Source organism: Gavia stellata, chromosome 7, assembly GCF_030936135.1.
Source record: "Gavia stellata isolate bGavSte3 chromosome 7, bGavSte3.hap2, whole genome shotgun sequence".
NCBI classification, from domain to species: Eukaryota; Metazoa; Chordata; class Aves; order Gaviiformes; family Gaviidae; genus Gavia; species Gavia stellata.
Window position 1 is genome coordinate 50,630,096 of NC_082600.1, and position 7,291 is coordinate 50,637,386.

At 61.2% G+C, this 7,291-nt stretch overlaps 1 long non-coding RNA gene across 1 annotated transcript; it reads right to left on the reverse strand.

The window, feature by feature from the left end:
* Positions 1 to 5,557: 5,557 nt before the first annotated feature.
* LOC132317357 (uncharacterized) lies at positions 5,558 to 6,999 on the reverse strand. Its single transcript, XR_009484063.1, has 3 exons — positions 6,927 to 6,999; positions 6,394 to 6,537; positions 5,558 to 5,601 (listed from the first exon to the last, which is right to left on the reverse strand). It is a non-coding gene; the product is annotated as an uncharacterized LOC132317357 (long non-coding RNA).
* Positions 7,000 to 7,291: the final 292 nt, after the last annotated feature.

Genomic DNA, 7,291 nt, shown 5'->3' on the forward strand with positions numbered 1-7,291 from the left:
TCCAGCCCATGGAAGTCCGATAAAACCAGCTTCTGGTGAAAGCAGCGGAGAACATGGTCACCGTGTCCAAGACCAGATGGAAGTGGCTCTCAGCCGTGTGGGACACAACAGAAATCATTCCCTGCAACCACAGAGAAACAGGGAGTTGGCTCCAGCCCAGGCACTCGGCCATGGCCAGCAACAACGGCCAGGCAGGACATTGCGGCAAGGGGGAAATGGCAGCAAGGGGGAAATCGAGGTCTGGAGCAGCCCTGCCTCTCCCCTAGGAACAGGCAGGGGATGCGCAGGACATGAACATCACCTCACCTGGGCTTCAGACAGCTGCACAAAGCTTGTCTCCTGCAGGAACCTCAGCACCTGCCCTTGGACGTGTCTGAGATCCTGACAAGCTGCCAGCACTGTCCCAAGGGCCTTGTACAGGAAAAGCTGCAAGAGAAGAGGCCACGTCCGAGATGTGCTCATGGCCCGACCTGTCAGGAAAGGTCTGGCCCCAGACAGACCCGACCACCCCTGGTGGTAGCCAGCCACTGGAGTAGCCCAGGGAGGCGCATTTTGGGGGCAAGAGAAGGGGAAGCAATGAAAACCGCCTGCGTGGGCAGAGCCCCAGCCCTGGCGCGGGGCAGGAGACACACCTTCTCCCAGGAGCCGGGGGCAGAGCTGCCCAGCTGCTGGCTCAGCTCCTGGTTCAGGCCCATGGTCCAGGCCCTGTCCTCGATGGGCTCCAGCGACGCTCGCAGGAACTGTGGGGAACAGAGAGGAAGCGAGTGTTCCCCTGCCCTTGGCCAGGATGCTTTCTACGCTCGCATGTCCCGGGACACTGCTGAGGGGAGCTACTGGGAACGGCAGACTCTTCCCCTGCCCCACCCAGCCCTCTTTTCACCAGCCTCCCTCTTCTCCTAACACCTCAGGCGAGAGCCCCCCGGCATGCCAGACATAGAGGAGGAGGCAGTGCTAAGGCGTGTGCCACAGCGATAGAGGGCATTAGCCATCAGCCGTGGCACGTGCGCAGACAGCAGCTCCTCTGAGCGGGCAGGCACCTACTGCGGGGGGAGGCACAGGGCACTCAGGAGGTGCCCCCACCTCCTGCTGCCTACACAGGCAGCCCCGAGCTTCCTCCCACAACTTTGTCTGTTCCCTCTTCTCCCCCTCTATTTGTGACACCCCCCAAGGAAGCTGTACCTTGAGCACATGATGCTCCCACTCTGCAGAGTCCAGGGACCTCTCGGTTTTCCCTAGAAAGCAAGAGGAAGCAAAAGCCCTCGCTGCTATTTAAGCTCACACCAAAGACAAGCCCTGTGGTCTCCTTTGCGGTCAGACCTCCCAACATTCCCAGGCCATCACACTAGAAAGGGCCTCCAAGCACCTACACCAAAGCCCTTGTGAGGCCAAAGACACAGGAGGGATCCCAGGAACATTTGTCAGGGCCACTGATTCAAGCTGGGCAAGGACGTGCTGTCCACGGCAGATCCCCACTGCTTCACTGCAGCTCCCAGAACAACTCCGACCACTGCGTGCCAGCGTGCATTGGCAACACACATTTTCTCCTTAATGACCCACCACTTTCTGCCCATTTGCAGCTTTTCTCCCAGGCTATTGCCAAGGACAGCTGCTGCAAACCTGGTCTGGCCTGGCAACTTGGTTCTCCAAAACCAGGGGCAGCACCCCCTCCAGGAGCACCAGTCCTGTCCCTCCCCCAAACACCGTCCCGGCCAGGACATGGGGGTGCCGCCAAGACCTGCCCTCCAAAAGGACATCAACAGCCCCATCCATCCCCTGGGCCAAATCGACACTGGGGGACAGCTGCCCCCAGCCTCAGCTTTGGCTCCCTGGAAGGGGAAAGGCTGCAGAGCAAATGCTGGGGAACTGGGGACAATTCTCCTCCGTCACGCTGGGAAGCTGCATTTTCCTGCTCCCCTTCCCTCCCCCCAGCCTCTCCCTCCCCACCCGCACTTTACCTTCCAAGTACTGCAGCAGGAGGGGGATCTCGGTCGCCCACACCACCCCCAAGGCTCGGTGTATCCTGCCATGCAGGGCCTGCAGCAGCTGCAAGGCAGCGACTGCACGTTCGCCGCTCTTGTGAGGAGCTGCTGCCACCACCTAGGCGAGGGCAGGAGAGAAGGGTCACTCCTGCCACCAGAGCTGCAGTTTTTCCCGGGAGGGAGGGAGGGAGGGAGGGATGGAGGGAGCTCGATGCCGCTCCTGCACCCAGGGTGCTGCTAGCCCCAAGAAAGGAGTGGGATACCCGACGGGCCCAGGCAGTCTCAGGCACACTGCCTCCTCCTTGGGGGATCCCGGCACGGGCCTCAACAGCATCTCTGCCCTGGGCTCCCCCACCACCCCTGGCCAGAAAAGCTCTTTCCCCCGGGCCCCACTACTCACCAGCAGTCGAGCCAGCAGGGCCTGGGGAGCCGGCAGCCGGGCTGTGGGGAGGAAGAAAGGCTGGGTGAGCCAACGAGCCCCTGCCATGCCCTGCCCATCGCGCCTCCAATGCTCCGCACAGGGCTGAGGGCTGAGAGCAGCTGTGCTGCCACGGCGCTGACCCGGGAGAAATCCCCAGGGCTGCCCAGCACGGGACGAAGGCAGCTCCAGCATGGCCAGGAACAAGCCCCGGCTCGCCAGGAGAGTGCTGCGAGCAGGAGAAGCAGGCCTCTGCGGTGGGCAAGGGGCAATGCAGGGCAGAGCCCCTCATGCCCAGCAGCAGAGCCTGGCTCCGCTCTTTGGTTCTCCCAGGCTTCTGCTGAGGGCTGGCAGGGTGCATGTAGACACAGACTGGCCAAGCCCCTGGATGAACCCATTAGCTTCTACCTTGCTCCTGGGAGTCCACGGCGTCAGGCTCCTCCTCGTCTTCTTCACACCCTGCACTCTCCCGTCTCTCAACTAGGGCTCGGAGACAGCGGGAGAGCGGGATCAGCATGCCGCTGTACTGGGCTGGCACCACATACTGCAGCAGCCTCGGCCACAGGAGCTGCAGAGAAGAACCAGACAATTCACCACATCAGCATTTCTATTCAGCTCAAAGACAAAAATGACAGTCTGCTTTTCCCTGAGCCTTGTGTGCTTCAGCACATGTGAGGGGAGAGGTTCACAGCATGGGGAAGCACGAGGAAAAATGCCCTGAAGGCAAGAAGTGGCCACAGCAGCAGGGCACAGGGCGACTTACTTTGGTCATCCCTCTCAGAGAGACGTCCAGCGAGCCCAGGATGTCCACACACAGGGCTCGAAGAGCTCCTTCCTCCGGTGTTACCCAGGCAAAAAGGCCTCCTGCCACCTGTAAGACAGAGTTGGCAAAACCCATGTTACTCTCAGCTCCCGACCGACAAGGCTCAGGCATGGCCCCACCAGTGCTCCTGCGCCAACCTCCCAGGAGCACTGACCTCCAGAAGGAGGACAAGGACGGCCAGACCCAGCTCGGGAACCACTTCCCAGACCCTGGGAAGGACTAGGAAGCCTGGGAGCAGAAAGAGACACCGCTTGTCTGCACGGTCCCCCAGGACCCAAATGCTGCTGTCGTGCCATGGTGAGGAACGTGCCCTTCAGCAGGGCTGTGTTTGATGCCAGCCCTGGCAGCAGCACGCCCAGCCCGACAGATGTGGAGGAGAACCTGGCTCTTTCCTTTGTCCTGCTCCCAAAGCAGAGCCTCCCCAAGCCCTGGAGCAAAGCAACACCCACAGATCCCCTGGTTGGAGGGAGGCTCTAGCCAGAGGGAAGATCCTCAGCAAGTCAGCAAAAGGCTCAGCCATGCCCATCCTTCATCTCCTGAGCACCCACCTGGAAACAATCACCAAAGGGACTGCCAGACGGCCTGTCCCCTTGCCAGAAGGGATGTGCGTCCCCAGACTGCTATTGGATGGGCAGGGCATGCTTTGGAGGGCCAGAGTCTGAGAACACCACAGAAAGATCCTCTAGCCAGGCCCATCTGGCTGCAGTGGCTGTGTTTTGCTGATTGTCTGTGAGCACTTAAGGATGGAGGATGTCCTGTCCCTAGAAGACCCCTCCCTTTGCAAGGCAGCTTTGCTGAAGGTGTCTGTGGGCACAGCTCAGCCTGTGGGGTGCGCAGGCAGCCCCACAGTCCCAGGTGGCACGACCGGGTGCAAACCCTCATCATTCACTGACGTCTCCACCAACATCAGCACACACACACATGAGGAACAGCCATTTGCAGGTCATTCCAATGGCAGCGCCGGCACTGATGGCCCTGCAGCGTGGAGCTCTCCATGCTCAAGGATGCCTGCAGGAGCTCTCAGCACAGGCCAGGCACCGCTGGAAGCCCCAGGTGTCTCGCTCTGCCCTTACCAGTCTGCCTGAGGTCCGGCTGAACTCGCTGAAGATGTGCCCCACCACATCCCATGCCCAGCAGCTCTGGGAGCCGGAGCTGAGCAGCTCCCGGATGAACTCCAGAACTGCCCTCCGCACCTGCCAGGGGAGAGCGTGGTTACGGTCCTCCTGTTCAAAACCCAAAGGGAAGCCGCCTTTGCTTGGGGGCAGCCTTTGTGGCTCGCGGAGAGATGACAAGCGCACGCAGAAGCTTTCGCTACTGCCATCAGGGCTGGGCTTTAGCACCAGGCTGGATGGGCATTTGCCCCACAGAGCACAGCGACCTCCCCGCTCCACTCTGCCAGCTCTCCCCGGGGAAGAGCCATCACCCACTGCCTGGGCAATGCGCTGGCACTTCCCCAGGCACCCCAGCTCTGCCCTGAGGGAAAGGCTTCCTCTGCCTCCCCTGGTGGCACTGTCCCTTCCCAAACCAGCTCACCTGGGCACTGGGGTCGTTGCACACTGACCCCATGGCCTCCACCACCTGGGGCAGCTTCTCTCTCACTGCAGGTGCTGGAAGAGATATGGAGAGGTGTGCATTGAGGCAGAGCCCCAATGGCAGAAGCTTCCAAGTTTTTCGCACACCAAGGGGACAGAAAAGCGGGGCCTGACTCTGACTTCACAGGAGGCAGCGGCGTAGCCAGAGCGACTCCATTTCTAGAGGCACAGCTGTTTTATAGGGACTGAAAGCTATGGTAATATGGTAACACAGAGCACGTGAGAAATGACTTGGGTACCAGCAGCTCCTGTGCACCAGCCCACCCGCCCACCCACGAGCCTGCCCGTGTTACTGAGCTTGGAGCATCATCCCTGGTGTGCCACCATTTCTAACTGCCGGAGGAGAGCTCGAGCCCTGTCGCAGGGTGTCAGCTCGGCTGGGGGACCCGCTCTTTGCAGCTCCTTTTGGGTGCAGGTGCACCGCTTCCAGCTCGTTCCTGCTCTCAGCCCAGCAGCCCCAACCCCTGCCTTCTGTCCCTGCCCATGGCACTGACCGTCAGAGTGGGCCAGCGCTCCCAGCAGGCCCAGGGCTGCCACGCGACCGGCCTTGCTCCCACCGCTCTCCGGGGAGTGCAGAAACATGCCCGTCTCCTCAGGGCATATTCGTGCTGCAGGGAAGAAATCGCATTCTGCACTAGCAGGCAGCTGCCTCTGACTGCCGAGGACAGGGAGAGAGCCGCCACAGCACGACGGGGGATCGCCCAGTCTCCTCTCCTTACCCTGCAGCGCGATGCAGTGGGGAAGTTCTGCCTTAGGGGCCAGGCCAGGCTCTTTGGTCACGTCAGGGAGCTGTGGGAACAAGGTCTGTTTTAAAGAAATCTGCATCAGCATTGAGGGGGACTGAAAAGAAAGGGTGCTCTCTGCCCTCCTCTCCCAGAGTCCTCCTGCGACTTGGCTGAGAGGGAAATCACTGTGGGAACAGGGCTGCCCCTCAGGCCCATTCCGAACAGCCAGGATCAGGCCTCCTGCAGCCTTAAGGAACCTACGTGGCACCTGTCTCACAAATCCTGGCGTGTTCCTGGCCTGCAGGAAGGTCTGTGAGACAACGGGGGAGGAAGAGGAGGCTAAAGCTACCTAAAGGCACATCTGGGAGAAGGGGAGTCCCTAACACCAGCTCCCAGGGAAAACCACAAACCCTCCTGGATGGGGCTTCTTGTTTGCCCTCCCCTCAGAGCAGCATCGGCAGGGTCTCTTTCCTCTGAACAGAGCCCGCTGTTGACAACTCCGTTTCCTGGCACTTCCCACTCATCAGACCTCAGCCCTCACTGGACGGGACTGGACACGGCCCCGGGCATTAGGGCAAAGCTCTTCCCACACACAGAGCCCTAGGGAGATGGCAATGCCTCCCTTCCTGAGAAGACGAGCCCCGGGGACTCTTGCCTCCCTTCTGGCCCCTCCCCGCATTTCTCTTTTCTTGCCCAAAGAGTGTGGGGAAGTCTCAGGCCTCCTCTGCTCTCCCCCTCCCTGTTCCTTCTCTAAGGCCTTCCCAGCTCCTCCTGGCACCCCACAGCTCCCCAGTGCCTCGTGGCACTCGCGCAGACCCACCCCAGCAGCCACGCCGGGCCCTGCGCAACACCTCACCTTGTTGACCCGGGAGGTGTCTCGGACCTCCTGAGATTGGTGCAGCAGCCAGAGGAGCTGCTCCCAGGCATGCTCGCGGTGCTGCTCCTCACGCAGCAGGACCTCCATCATGGCAGCCACCGCCCTGAGCACAGCCTGCTTGTCCTGAAGAGGGAAGGGAGAGGCTCTGCTTGGAGGGCTGAAGGTCTGCCTAGCACTCAGCATCGCCTGCACACCAGTCTGCCCTTCCCACTGGGAGGGGTTTCCCTTCCCCTTCTGCCCTGCAGCAGAAGGGCTCACTCCAGAGGAGAGAGAGCATTTCCCCATGCTCGCACCCCAGCCCTCCCTGCAGAAAGGCCCCAGGACTCGGCTGCTTCCTGCCAGAGAGCCTCCAGCCCCAGGCACAGTGACAGCAGGCTCCCGGCCTGGGATGCTTTCTCATTCAGACCGCTCCCTCCCCTCACCCCTCTGCTCGCACCCCACCAGCCACAGACAGACCCACCAACGTGGACATCCCCGCTGTGGCCCCAGGCGTGGAAAGCAGCACTTCTTACCTCTTCTTCCTCGCAGCCCAGCCAATTTACCAGCGCGTAACGGAAGACTGGGTAAATGTCTTCACAGAGCTGCGCTTCCCCCGTTGCGAGGGAAGGGGCATTGCGTCCCGGCTGCCGAAGTACGTATTGACCCCTTTTGACCATTGCTCCAGAACTGCACCAGGAGAAAGGGAAGGGCAGCACGTGACAGTCTGCAGCAGGGACGGTACCTTGCACCCTCACCCAAGCCTGCTCTAGAGGACGGTCCCAGGCTCGGCAGGGCTCAGCCCCAGGACCAGATCTGCATCTGAGGCCAAGCTGTGCCCTTGAGGTGTCTGGTTTCAAACACCCCACCGTTTCTCTCTCCTCCTCCCCATCCTTTTCCA